Below are 13,717 nucleotides of genomic sequence, written 5' to 3'. Positions count from 1 at the left end.
ACCAGCCTCAGCCTCCCAAAGTGTTGGGATTACACGCGTGAGCCACCGCACCTGCCCAAATTTTAGCATTTTTAGTAGAGGCAGGGTTTCGCCATGCTGGCCAGGCTGGTCTCAAACTCCTTGCCTCATGTGATCTGCTTGTCTTGGCCTCCCAAAGTGCTGGGATTACAGGCATGAGCCACTATGCCTAGCCAAAAATTTTTATTTATTTATTCATTTTGAGATGGAGTCTCGCTCTGTCACCCAGGCTGGAGTGCAGTGGCACGATCTCGGCTCACCGCAACCTCCGCCTCCCAGGTTCAAGCGATTCTCCTGCCTCAGCCTCATGAGTAGCTGGGACTACAGGCACATGCCGCCATGCCCAGCTAATTTTTGTATCTTTAGTAGATACGGGGTTTCACAATGTTGGCCAGGGCGGTCTCAATCTCCCAACCTCACAATCTGCCCACCTCGGCCTCCCAAAGTGCTGAGATTACGGGCGTGAGCCACCATGCCCAGCCCATTTTATTTTAATTTTTTAAAAATTTCTTACTATCATACTGTGGAAAATATGAAAAAAATAAACAAAATTTTAAAAAATTTCTATGTGAAGAGACTTATTAAAAGTTTGAGACAAGTCAGTGAGGTGGTGCATGCCTACAGTCTCAGCTGAGGGTTAGGATGAGTCTAAGCTACTGAGACTGTAGGCACACACCACCATGGGAGGCCGAGGCAGGAGGATCAAGTCCAGGAGTTCAAGGCCAACCTGGGCAACATATGAGGAGGCCCCATCTCTACAAAAATTAAAACATTAGTCAACTGTGGTGACACACACCTAAAGTTCCACTTACTTGGGAGGCTGAGACAGGAGGACTGCTTGGGCCTGGGAGAATGCAGTGAGCTGAGACCGCGCCACTCCACTCTGACCTGGGCAAGAGACAAAGTGAGACCCTGTTGTAAAGAAGAAAAAAGGATGGATACAGCCCAGGTAAAGCCTTTATGTGAATACAGATTCTTTGTCAATTAATTTAAAATACAGACATTGGCTGGTTTTGTACATTTTTAAAAGTCCATTTATGCTGGGCTCAGTGGCTCATGCCTGTAATCCCAGCACTTTGGGAGGCCAAGGAGGGCAGATCATCTGAGGTCGGGAGTTTGAGACCTGACTGACCAACATGGAGAAACCCTGTCTCTACTAAAAATACGAACTAGCCAGGTGTGGTGGCACATGCCTGTAATCCCAGCTACTTGGGAGGCTGAGGCAGGAGAATCGCTTGAACCTGGAAGGTGAGCTGAGATTGCGCCACTGTACTCCAGCCTGGATAACAAGAGCAAAACTCCGTCTCAAAAAAACAAAAATGAGCCGGATGCGGTGGCTCACACCTGTAATCCCAGCACTTTGGAAGGCTGAGGCAGGTGGATCTCCTGAAGTCAGGAGTTCAAGACCAGCCTGGCCAACATGATGAAACCCCATCTCTACTAAAAATACAAAAAAAATTAGCCAGGCATGGTGGCAGGAGCCTGTCATCCCAGTGACTCAGGAGGCTGAGGCAGGAGAATTGTCTGAACCTGGGAGGCAGAAGTTGCAGTGAGTTGAGATCACGCCATTGCACTCCATCCTGGGCAACAAGAGTGAAACTCTGTCTCAAAAAAAAAAATCTATTTATAACAAGGAATTAATTATTTTTTAAGAGACAAGGCCTTGCTATGTTACCCAGCATGGGCTCAAACAACCCTCCAGCCCTTGCCTCCCAAGCAGCTGAGACCACCAATGCACGCCACCACACCAGGCTCATAAGAAATTTCCTATTTTAAAGAACACATCAAGAGAAGACTAATAAAATTCATTGCAACTGATAAAAATTTAAAATCTCAGATTTTAACAGCAAGCCCTATTACAGTAGCTAAATTAACACCAAAATACTGTATTAAAATGCCCTGTGAGCAAAGGGAAGACAGACACTGCATGAGGGATACAAACTTGGCAACAGATGACAAAAATTACAGTCTGTACTCCTGGAGCCAGGATTTCTTTCATTACTTGTCTTAGGGAAACCCTCTTATAATAAAAGACGAGCCTATTTAATAAAGAAAAAGCCAATGGGACTGCCTACCAAAAAAATCAAGTATTTGCTCTGCTACTCCTCCCTACCAATAATAGAAGGAGAAAAAGAAAAGCCAGGCAGTGCTGCACACTTCCTCTGCTGACGCGGCCACTCCTCTTGCCAGGCACCTGCAGTCCAGGCAGAGGTTGAGGCCTCCGACCTGGGCTGGCCTCCATTCTGAGACTGATGCGGAGCACGCAGACTGGACCTCTAGCACCTGCATTCAGCTCCTGCTTCTTCAAGGGTTAGAGTAAGATAGGATATTTTGGTTCCGCAGTTTCACTAGAACACATTTCCACTCTACCTGGTGAAAAAGTACAGGCACAGGGCAGGGAGAACTCTCCTGGATGTCAGTCACACTCTAGAGACGGCAAGGAGAGCAGGGCACAGCCGATGGGGCTGGCGAATCCATTCCATCTTCCAAGCTGCGAGAATCATAATTTCATAACCAATGGGCACAGAATGCCTCAGAACACAGGTCAAGCACAGTGGCTCAGGCCTGTAATCCCAGCAATTTGGGGGGCCGAGGTGGTCACATCACCTGACATCAGGAGTTCAAGACCAGCCTGACCAACATGGCAAAACCCTGTCTCTACTAAAAATACAAAAATTCGCCAGGAATTACAGGTGGTGGTGCGCACCTGTAATTCCAGTTACTCAAGAGGCTGAGGCAGAAGAATCACTTGAACCTGGGAGACAGAGGCTGCAGTGACCCACGATCGCACCACTGCACTCCAGCCTGGATGACAGAGCAAGACTCCGTCTCAAACAAACGAAAAATGCCTTGAACATAGCAATGCAGACACTGCATGACTCCAGACACTCTATCTCGTAAATGATCATTTCTGCTGGTGATACACGTTCAAAGTAGAATACTAAAAAGGACAATGAAATTATATACTCATGAAAAATCAGGTTCATTCTTATCCACATTCAACGATACTCACTAAGCACTCATGACACATCACAAAGTTTATAAATATCAGTCATGTTTAATACGTCAAGAATAAATGACAAAGTTCTCTGGCACAGAAATAAGTTTTTCAAAATCATTCATGTAAAATGTAGAACGATTTTGGAACAAAGTTAAATTCTGGCATATGCAGGTCTGTCCTGAGGAGGAGATTATTGATCAAGACAAAACTTCCTTTTTTTTTTTTTTTTGAGACAGTGTCTTGCTCTGTCGCCCATGCTGGAGTGCAGTATCACAATTGTGGCTTGCTGCAGCCTCAACCTCCCAGGCTCAGGTGATCCTACCACCTCAGCCTCCCAAGAAGCTGGAATTACAGGCGCCTGCCACGACAGTCAGCTAATTTTTGTATTTTTAGTAGAGATGGGGTTTTGTCAGGTTGGCCAGGCTGGTCTTGACTCCTGGACTCAAGCAATCCGCCTGCCTTGCCCTCTCGAAGTGCTGAGATTACAGGCATGAGCCACAGCACCAGCCCAGAATTTTGAGAGACATGTCCCAAACCTGGTCTGAGTACTTCTTTCTTTAGCAAACGAGATGCTGGCCAGACACAGTGGCTCACACTAGTCATTCTAACATTCTGGTAGGCTGAGGCAGGAAGACCACTTGAGTCCAGGAGCTCAAGACCAACCTGGAGCCGGGCACGGTGGCTCACACCTATAATCCCAGCACTTTGGGAGGCCGAGGTGGGTCGATCACCTGAGGTCAGGAGTTCAAGGCCAGCCTGGCCAACATGGCAAAACCCTGTCTCTACTGAAAATACAAAAATTAGCTGGGTGCTATGGCAGGCGCCTGTAATCCCAGCTACTAGGGATGCTGAGGCAGGAGAATCGCTTGAACCCAGGAGGCGGAGGTTGTGATGAGCCGAGATCGTGCCACTGCACTCCAGCCTGGGTGAGAGCATGAGACTCCATTTCAAAAAAGAAAAAAAAAATGAGAGAAAATGCAATGCTGTCCTAATTTCTGCAACTTCAATGTGAAATATCAATGTTTACAAAACTCATAGAGGTTAAAAATTGTTAAAACAATTTTTTTATTTTTCTTTTTGTTAAAACAATTTTTATTTCTAATGACCTTAAATGTCTGCCATGTACCAGTAAAGCAGAACACACTTCCTCATTCACACACAATGCACCCGAAGTTAATGCAAAGGGTGACGAGAGACAAAATCTACACTAAAGGTTGCTGGGTAATCTAATCCTTAAATCTTCTGGGTCGAATTGCCTGTGACTGGTAACAGACTAGCTGGTAATCCTCTTCAGGGATGTCATTACCTGAGGGGTCCTGGCAAGGCAGTCCCAGCTCCGAGATGAGGAGAAGCATTTTCATAAAACAAGACTCTGTTTTCAGCGTCTTGCAGGTGATGAGACACCTTTCCATTTATCGTCTCCTTTTCTCTCCCAGCAGGCAGGCAGGGGAGGCACCACTACCCTCATTTTGCAGAATGCAGCGGCTCAGCGACAGAGCAGTCCCAGTCATGTGAGCCCTGGTCTTGTCCTCCTTTAGGAAGGAAGGTCCAGCGCAGTCTGCTGCCATAGTGGGAAGGCCTATGCCATGCTCCCTGGACACATCTCAGGACTTTGCAGCATGAGAATGTTCTCATTAAAACATCACAATGAGCCTCGTTTTAGAAGCACTACAGTTTTTTTTTCTTTGAGACAGAGTCTAGCTCTGTCACCAGGCGCCAGGCTGGAGTGCAGTGGCGCAATCTCGGCTCATTGCAATCTCCGCCTCCCAGGTTCAAGCGATTCTCCTGCCTCAGCCTCTCGAGTAGCTGGGACTACAGGTGCGTGCCACCACACCCAGCTAATTTTTTTTGCATTTTTTTTTTAGTAGAGACAGAGTTTCACCATGTTGGCCAGGATGGTCTCGATCTCTTGACCTCGTGATCCACCCGCCTTGGCCTTCCAAAGTGCTGGGGTTACAGGCGTGAGCCACTGCACCCGGCCAGCACTACAGTTTTAACTCCCACTTGGATATACCGGAGTGTCAGGGCCTCTTCTCCACCTCTCGTGCAGGACAAGTCATCACGTTTCATTTCCCTAGATAGCTTCTTCTAACCTGGCCCCTGATGACCCAGGGATCTACCTCACTGGAGAAAACCTGCTTTCATTTGCTGACACAGTGCTCCTAACTGGGTATCAGTCACCTCACTGCCTGATTTAGACAAAATTCTACCTTACCGTCACTCCCCGCCCCACTGCAATTTAATCACTGATTCAACAAACAGCTATTGAACTGTTATACCCTAGGTATACATGTGGGCATCTCGCATCTGGGCTCTAAAGATAACACAACCAGCACCTTGTACAGGGCTCTTCCTGGTGGTGCCAGGGAGGTGGTCAACAAATACTTAGAAAAAACCTGGTCTAGAGAAGACTTGACTTCAAGTTCCAGGTCTGACGAGTAACAGGGAGACCCTGAGCAGAGGTGCTGGCCACGGGGGCAGCTGTACAACCGGGCTCAGCAGCATCCACCCTCCACAAGCGAGGGGAACTGAGGAACAACATGACTGAGAAACATACAACACCTGTTCAATCTCGGAACCACGTAAATACAAGCATCTTCAGGGATGCAGGAAAGCCCTAAAGCCCACTTACTCTGTATTAACATGGGCAAGAGGTGGAGGCTGTGGGAAGAACTCTGGAGTCTGCGAGTCACTTAGCAGGCGCTGCTGCTCTGTCACAGCTGATGGGCCTCATTCTAAGTGGATCAGCAACAGTCACTCTCAGGGAGTTCTCCTGAAGTAAGAGCCAGGCAGATCATTCCACCTCACGCTACTTAATTACCAAATGTCACAACAGAGTATAAGGACTAGTGTGTAGGGTTTTTCCTGGTATTTAAAGACAAAATTTCTAAAAGCATTATTACCAGTGGCAGATCTTTTTTTAAATTATTTCATTTTTTTGAGACTGAGTCTTGCTCTATCGCCCAGGCTGGAGTGCAGTAGTGAGATCTCGGCTCACTACAACTTCCGCCTCCCGGGTTTGATTCTCCTGCTTCAGCCTCCCGAGTAACTGGGATTACAGCTGTGCACCACCACACCCAGCTAATTTTGCATTTTTAGTAGAGACAGGGTTTCACCATGTGGGCCAGGCTGGTCTCAAACTCCCGACCTCAAGTGATCAGCCCAAATTGGCCTCCCAAAGGGCTGGGATTACAGGCGGGAGCCACTGCGCCCAAACAGAACTGACTTTTTAGAAACGTTTTAACTTCTTCATAGAATAATAAGAAAAAAAAGAAAAAAAAAAAAAAACGTTTTAACTTTGAAATAATTATAGATTCAAAGTTGCCAAAAAAAAAAGATTTACAAGGGTCCCATGCGCCCTTCCAAGCCACCTCTTAGCTGGCTGTCTTTCCCCAGTGGGCAGGTGAGAGCTGGTGGCTCTCTGTCCTGAGGGCCTACATTCCAGGAACCCTTACCTCTACCTGCTCAGTCCTCACCCATAACAACTTCCACGTGACAAGGCCAGCACCATGCACAGCTGCTGCTAAGCTCCTCACGTTCATTCACTGAACAAATATTTACTGGGCCCAGACCATGTGCCAGCAGCTGCTCTTTTCACAAAAGTCTCTTCATGGACCTCACCTCATAGTAAAATATTAAGTATGATAAATGCATTAAACAGGACATTACTAGGATTCAGTGCTGTAGGAAAATTAGGTGAGGAAGGAGACAGGAAGTTAGGCGGCACTGTAAGCAGGCAGTCACCAGGCATTCCAAGGACAGAGCGTGTGAGTCTGTTCAGAACTAGCAAGGAGGCCGATACGGCAGGTAGAGTGAGTCAGGGGCCACAGTCAGAGGGCGCGGACTCGGATGCTGCAGTCTCAGTATCACCATCGCCAGGGATGTCCATCAGAGGCCACACAACCAGCCAACCGGAGCAGGCCCCTCCAGCTCTCTGCTGGGCCAGAAGCCAGCTGGAGCCACTCTGAGTCCCACTGCACCGACACAAGCGAAAAGAGAACCATGAAACTTCCCTGGAGCCCTCAGACCCAGGCTTCTAATTTAATCTCCCGTTTGACAGATTACTCATTCTTGAAACTCAGCATGACATTGTTTTAAAAGAGAAGCAAATAAACGAACATTAAACCTCAAAAGCTCTGGGTAAAGTTTTGCCTTCAGGTAACCATGACAATAGATGGAGCAATATAACTTTGTCATTAGAACAGGTTTTTCTAAACCGACAAATAAGGGCAGAAGTAGCCAACCACCACCAAATCTTCCCAACCAGGCCTAAGCCAGAAAACAAAAATAAAGCTGAAATTTTTGCTTCCTTTTCCTGTATGACACAACTGCATGAATTTGAGAAATCATGGCTTCGGCACACGAAAAAGAGCCTTTAATCCAGACACTTAACACCAACAAGTTAGAACCTGAACGGATGAGTTCCTAATACTCTCTCCCTAAGAGTTCAATATAGAGCATGGCTAAAAACGTTTTTATAAAGCGGATAAAACAGGTTTTTTTCTTGCAAACCAAACGCTTTTTGGAATTTACAACGTCTGAAAGATGAATTTACGGTGCGTTAAGGAACAATTTTCAGTTCCCCGAGCTATAAACACAGCGACCCAGAAACTAAATTATCTGTCTCCCTAAACCAGCGGCGCTTCAGCTTCTCGGGTGGTCCCGCGGGAGGGGGAGACCCCAAGGGGCCGGGGGCGGGCGTGGGACCGGAAACACGGAGGAGGCGTCCCGGGCCGGGGAGATCCGCGGAGAGCGCGGCCCCGGCCCCCACCGCGAGGCGCGGCGCTCGGACCCCCGGCCCGGCCCGGCTCCCGCAGGCCCCGACGCCGACCTTCCCGCGCCCCCGCCCCGGCCCGGCTCAGGCCGCGGCGTCGCAGCAGCTCCGGCCCCGAGCGCCCGCGCGGGACCGGCCCGGGGGTCGCCGCCATTTCCGGCTCCGGCGCGCCGCCCCCACCCCCGCCCCCGCCCCCGCCCGCGCCCGCGTCCGCCCCGGCCTGACGTGGGCCGACCCGCCCGCCCGGCCCGCAGCGAGCTCACCTGCCCGTCCGCCCGCCCGCCCGCCCTCCCGCCGGCTCCGCTCCCCGCTCCGCGGCGCTGCTGGGCAGCGGCCGACGCACTCCTCAGTCTGGAGACCCCGGGCGGCGGCGACGGCGGCGGCGGAGGGCGCGGGTGCAGCACCGGCAGCGGCAGCGACAGCGGAGACGCGCACGCTCACGCACGCACCCGCACCGGCGCGCGCGCTCCCGGAGGGACGTGGGCTCCAGCGGGTCGGAGCTGCGGGCGGGACCGGCTGCGCGTGCGCTCAGGGCGTCGAGCGGAGGCTCCGCCCACGGGGGGCGGAGCCCCGAGTGACAGCCCGGGGCAGAGGCGACAGACGGAGGCTCCGCCCACGAGTGGGCGGGGTTCGCGGTGCCGACTGTGGGGCGGGACCAAGGCCCGGGGGCGGAGCCAGCCCTCCCAGTCTTCTGGTGGCCGCAGGTGCGTCCCGGGCCCCGGGTGGGCTGGCACGTGCCGCAGGGAACCGGGTAGAAAGAGAGGTCCAGGGCTTGCTGGTCTTGCAGTGGAGTTTACTTAGCGCTTCAAGATCGAGAAAACGTAATCGTTCTCATCAAAGAACTGAACCGAGAGCTGGTGGGAGGCGGTGCGGACCGTCGGCCCCGCTCCCACCCCGAGCCTCCGTCTTGGGACTGACATTTGCTCATCCCTGGAGCGCCGAGAGGCGACTTCCTTCCTTCCCGTCCACTCACTGCAATGCCGTCGCCAAAAAACGGCGTGGAGGCGCAGGACGACGAGCGTCCGCTCCACCTCCCCCTGCCCTTGCCCACCCCGTCGGCCCGCTGCGGGCGTGGGGACCCGCGGCTCACCCTTCCCTGTCCCTGAAACTGCAAGCTCTGCCTCTCACTGACGCCCTGCCCTGCACACGCGGCGTGTGCCACGTTCCATCCTAGAAGCTCCCAAAATCCTGCCGCGGCGCTCCTGCCTCCTGGCGTCCACCCTTGCCCGTTTGCCTGCGTCCATTCACTGCAGTCATCTTTTTAAAACAAACCCGATGGCATCCAAGGCTTCCCGTGACACACTGAGTGAAACCCAGATTCTTTCCCGACACGCTCTGGCCTCCTTCTTCCGCGGTCCGAGTAACTCACTGTCATAATGTGAATTGTGAAGCTCACCTTGAATTGCCAAGCTCCTTCTAGTCTCCAAGCCTGGAAGTGTCAGAGAGCTTGAGAGCCTCCTAGCAGTCCTTAAACTGTGCAAGAAAAGGCCTATGGAACCCGAGAAGCAGAAAGGCGAGGTTCGTATCTGCAACTATTGATTCAAGAGAATGAAAGACATCAGGCCAGAACGAGGAATGAGAGAACAAAATGGACCTGGTACCGATCTGAGACTGAAGCTGTATCCAGCTTGTGCTGAGCTGCAGGAGTGAATGACCCAGGCCTTAGGCAAGTCCCTCTGAGACCTGGTAGCTTCACTTTAGGGACATTCTTCCAAATACTCCCGAATATGGAAAGAAGCATACGCACCGAAATGTTCACAATGGCACTGTTCATAACAGTGAGAATGGAAACCTGCACTCAAAGGGATTGTTAGAGTTACTGAAATGTATAGTGGGGCAACATGGCTGACGCCTGGAATCTCAGCACTTTGGTAGGCCAACGCAGGACGGTCACTGGAGCCCAGGAGTTTGAGACCTGCCTGGGCAACATAGTGAAACCCCCATCTCTACCAAAAAAAAAATTTTTTTTTTCTTTTTTGAGACTGAGTCTTGCTCTGTTGCCCAGGCTGGAGTGCAATGGTGCAATCTCAGCTCACTGCAACGTCCAGCTCCCAGGTTCAAGCGATTCTCCTGCCTCAGCCTCCCAAGTAGCTGGGATTATAGGCGTGTGCCACCACGCCCAGCTAATTTTTGTATTTTTAGTAGAGATGGGGTTTCACCATGTTGGCCAGGCTGGTCTTGAACTCCTGACCTCAGGTGATCCACCCACCTCTGCCTCCCAAAGTGCTGGGATTACAGGCATGAGCCACCATGCCCGGCCAAAGAAATTTTTTTAATTAGTCAGGCCTTGGTGGCAGGCATGCCCCTGTAGTCTCAGCTACTCAGGAGGCTGGATCGGGTGGGAGGTCAAGGCTGCAATGAGCTAGTATTGTCCCACTGCATTCCTGCCTAGGTGACAGAACAAGACCGCATCTCTATTTAAAAAGAAGAAAAGCCGGGAGCAGTGGCTCACGCCTGTAATCCTAGCACTTTGGGAGGCTGAGGCAGGCGGATCACTTGAGGTCAGGAGTTCAAGACCAGCCTGGCCCACATGGTGAAACCTCTAAAAAAATAAAATAAAATAGGGCCAGGTACGGTGGCTCACATCTGTAATCCCAGCACTTTGGGAGGCCGAGGCGGGCAGATCACGAGGTCAGGAGTTCAAGACCAGACTGGCCAACATAGTGAAACCCCATCTCTACTAAAAAATACAAAAATTAGCTGTGCATGGTGGCTCCTGCCTTTAATCCCACCTACTTGGGAGGCTGAGGTAGGAGAATTGCTTGAACCGGGACCAGGGAGGCGGAGGTTGCAGTGAGCCAAGATCACCTCACTGCGCTCCAGCCTGGGCTACAGAGCGAGACTCCATCTCAAAACAATGAGAACAAAAAATAAAATAAAATAGGCCAGGTGCGGTGGCTCACGCCTGTAATCCCAGCACTTTGGGAGGCCAAGGTGGGTGGATCACCTGAGGTCAGAAGTTCAAGACCAGCCTGGCCAACATGGTGAAACCCCATTTCTAAAAATGTTAAAATTAAAAAATTTAATTAAATTAGATTAAAAATAAAAGAAGTAAGAAAAAAAGAAAGATAATGTATACAAAGGCTACATAAGAGCAAAGAGCTCCTGAAAGCAAAAGGAGCAGGCTGCATGATATGTAAAAAGCACATTATCGCACCCGTGTCTATCCATGAACAGGCCAGCCTGTTTGGAGAAAAGAAGGCAGGAAGGTTCCTGTGAAAGGCTGACAGTGGCTACGGTCTGGAAGAGTCTCATGTCTACCTGTGATACATCAGGCCCTGTGTTAAGTGCTTTACAAGCTTTCAGCCCTTCAATCGGATGAGGCAGATACCATCACCCTCACTCTGAGAAGAGGGGAAGACAGCCTTCAGGCATTGCTGCCTGCTCCTCCGGTCCACTCACTCCACTTGCTCCGTCCGTCCCCGAAGCTCTGCAAGCGTTTCACCTCGTCACACGTGAGCCAGTTACACAAAGGAATACGTCTTCCCCAACGTATGGGTTACGAAGTCCTTGAGCACTGGGTCCACATTGCGTTCACCCTTGGACCCCACAAAACCTAGCAGACTCTTTCCCGCAGCCAGTTACAGTACCTGTTCGATAAATGAAGACCACATGGAACTCATTTCTGAAACGAGCTCAGGTGAATACTGACTGCAGCAGCAACAGCGCATTTCATTCACCCTTTACTGGTGCCAGCTCCCTGTCGTACTGGGGCTCCTGTGCCATACAGTTAGACGTCACCTAACTTGCGCTGCTGATTACATCTCAGGTGAGCCTGGCTACCTCTGACCTCCAAGGGAAGTGTGGTGCTCCCACTAGAGTTTTCCAATGGGAACTCTGAAGACTAGGAATGGGTACATGCAACGTGCCAGACCAGGGCCCAGAGTGGAGGTTTCCCCTCAGGGGCCTCGCTCTGTCGCCAGGCTGGAGTGCAGTGGCGTGATCTCGGCTCACTGAAATCTCCGCCTCCTGGGTTCAAGCGATTCTCCTGCCTCAGCCTCCCGAGTAACTGGGATTATAGGAATGCATCACCACACCTGGCTTTTTGTATTTTTAGTAGAAATGGGGTTTCACTGTGTTGGCCAGGCTGGTCTCAAACTTCTGACCTCAGGTGATCCACCTGCCTCAGCCTCCCAAAGTGCTGGGATTGCAGGCGTGAGCCATGGCGCCCAGCCCCACCTCAAGGGTCTGTACAGATGATTCAGTGAGCACTCCGGAGTGTTGTCAGGGAGGAAGAGCGATTGCAGAACACTGTCCGCCACTGCTTGACCGAGGAAGGGAGTGAGAACACGTCTTCATATTTGCTTCCTTTTTCATGAAAACACACTGGGAGGATGAGCAGTAAGTCACGACAGAGGGTGGGTGGGGAGCGGAGCCTGTTTCTGAGCATGCTTTGTATCCAGTTTTGACTTTAGAATCCTGTAAGTTACCTTAAAACACCTAACAACAAAGCAGCCCTTGGCTGGGTGCGGTGGCTCACGCCTGTAATCCCAGCACTTTGGGAGGCCAAGGCGGGCAGGTCACGAGGCCAAGAGATCGAGACCATCCTGGCCAACATGGTGAAACTCCATCTCTACTTAGAAAAAAAAAAAAAAAAAAAAAATTAGCTGGGCGTGGTGGCACATGCCTTTAATCCCAGCTACTCCCGAGACTGAGGCAGGAGAATCGCTTGAACCTGGGAAGCGGAAGCTGCAGTGAGCCGAGATCATGGCCATTACACTCCAGCCTGGCAACAGTGAGACTTCATCTCAAAAAGAAGAACAAGCAGCCCTTGCACCACCGTGGGACGTCCTTGAGTCACGTGCACTGGCCTAACCCGCAGAAGCAAGCTTTCCGCACAGCGGCAGGTGGAGACCTCACCCTTCCTGCAGCAACTGATGGGGCTGCCGCTGCCGCTGTCGCCACTGTCAGAGCCGCCCTGAGAGAGGGCCCGGCTTCATCTGTGCCATCTTGGCTGGTCTTCTGACCTGAGCCAAACAGTCCAAACCTGCCCTGTTGATTCAGCACCGGAGGGGCTGCAGCGACCTACTGTTCTTCCCTACAACAAGATCATGCCTTTGAAGGGCCACTGAGCATGGAGTGACGCGACCCTGACAGCCATCTCCTGCCCACCCACTTCCACTCACTTTCACCCAGTGGGCTCCCGCCACTTGGGTCTGATGCAGCCTAGCTTTTCACCTGGGACGAGTGGGGCAGCATGTGGCTTTTCCAGGGCACAGGCTCTAGACTACAACTATTGTTTTGAGACAGGGTCTCAATCTGTCACCCAGACTGGAGTGCAGTGGCGTGATCATGGCTCACTGCACTCTCAACCTCCTGGACTCAATGGGCTCTCCCACTTCAGCCTCCTGAGTAGCTGGGACCACAGGTGTGCACCACCACTCTTGGCTAATTATTTTACTTTTTCGTAGAGTTGGGGGTCTGGCTATGTTGCCCAGGCTGGTCTCAAACTTCCAGGATCAAGTGATCCTCCCGTCTTGACCTCCCAAAGTCCCGACCTTACAGACATTAGCCAGCACACCTGGCCTATTCTTTTTACTGGAGATGGAATCCTGGTAAGTTGCCCAGGCTGGTCTTGAACTCCTGGACTCAGGTGATCTGCCTCAGCCTCCAGGATGGCTGGGACTACAGGTGTGCCTGGCAGCAGCTCAGTACCTGCAGGGGCAGCTGGCCCAACCTGGAGCCTGGTGAGCTCCTCCTCACCCTCCCGGGGCTCAGTGCCCAAGGTGCTGGGTCTGGCCCTACAGGTTGGCCATATGCCACTCTCCCCTCACAACCGGCTCCACTTGTCGTCCCAGCATTGAGGACCTGCCCTTTGTCTCTTGGCCTGTCCCCTGCCTGCCTCTCCCAAGGGTGTGGACTCACTGGGGCAGGTACCACGTGGTTTCTTCACCACTCTCGTCGTGGTCCTGAAGGACACATCA

The 13,717-nt window shown here is 51.6% G+C and overlaps 1 protein-coding gene across 3 annotated transcripts in view; it reads right to left on the bottom strand.

The window, feature by feature from the left end:
* The window catches only part of DNAJC5 (DnaJ heat shock protein family (Hsp40) member C5), a 37,564-nt gene extending 29,485 nt beyond the window's left edge, over positions 1-8,079 (bottom strand). The window contains exon 1 of one of the 3 annotated variants that reach the window (XR_001105393.3): positions 831-1,006. The gene's annotated coding sequence lies outside the window, so the exon portion shown is untranslated. Of the gene's footprint in view, positions 1-830; positions 1,007-8,056 lie in introns of those variants that run through there. The other 2 variants (XM_064382611.1, XM_012440513.3) reach the window with 2 other exon arrangements.
* Between the last annotated feature and the right edge of the window lie 5,638 nt (positions 8,080-13,717).

The sequence above is a fragment of the Aotus nancymaae genome, unplaced genomic scaffold (assembly GCF_030222135.1).
Source record: "Aotus nancymaae isolate 86718 unplaced genomic scaffold, 86718_ANA_hifiasm-v0.15.2.pri h1tg000029l, whole genome shotgun sequence".
Classification (NCBI taxonomy): domain Eukaryota; kingdom Metazoa; phylum Chordata; class Mammalia; order Primates; family Aotidae; genus Aotus; species Aotus nancymaae.
The sequence above is the reverse complement of the archived record's forward strand: the minus strand, read 5'-3'. Positions and strand labels throughout refer to the sequence as shown.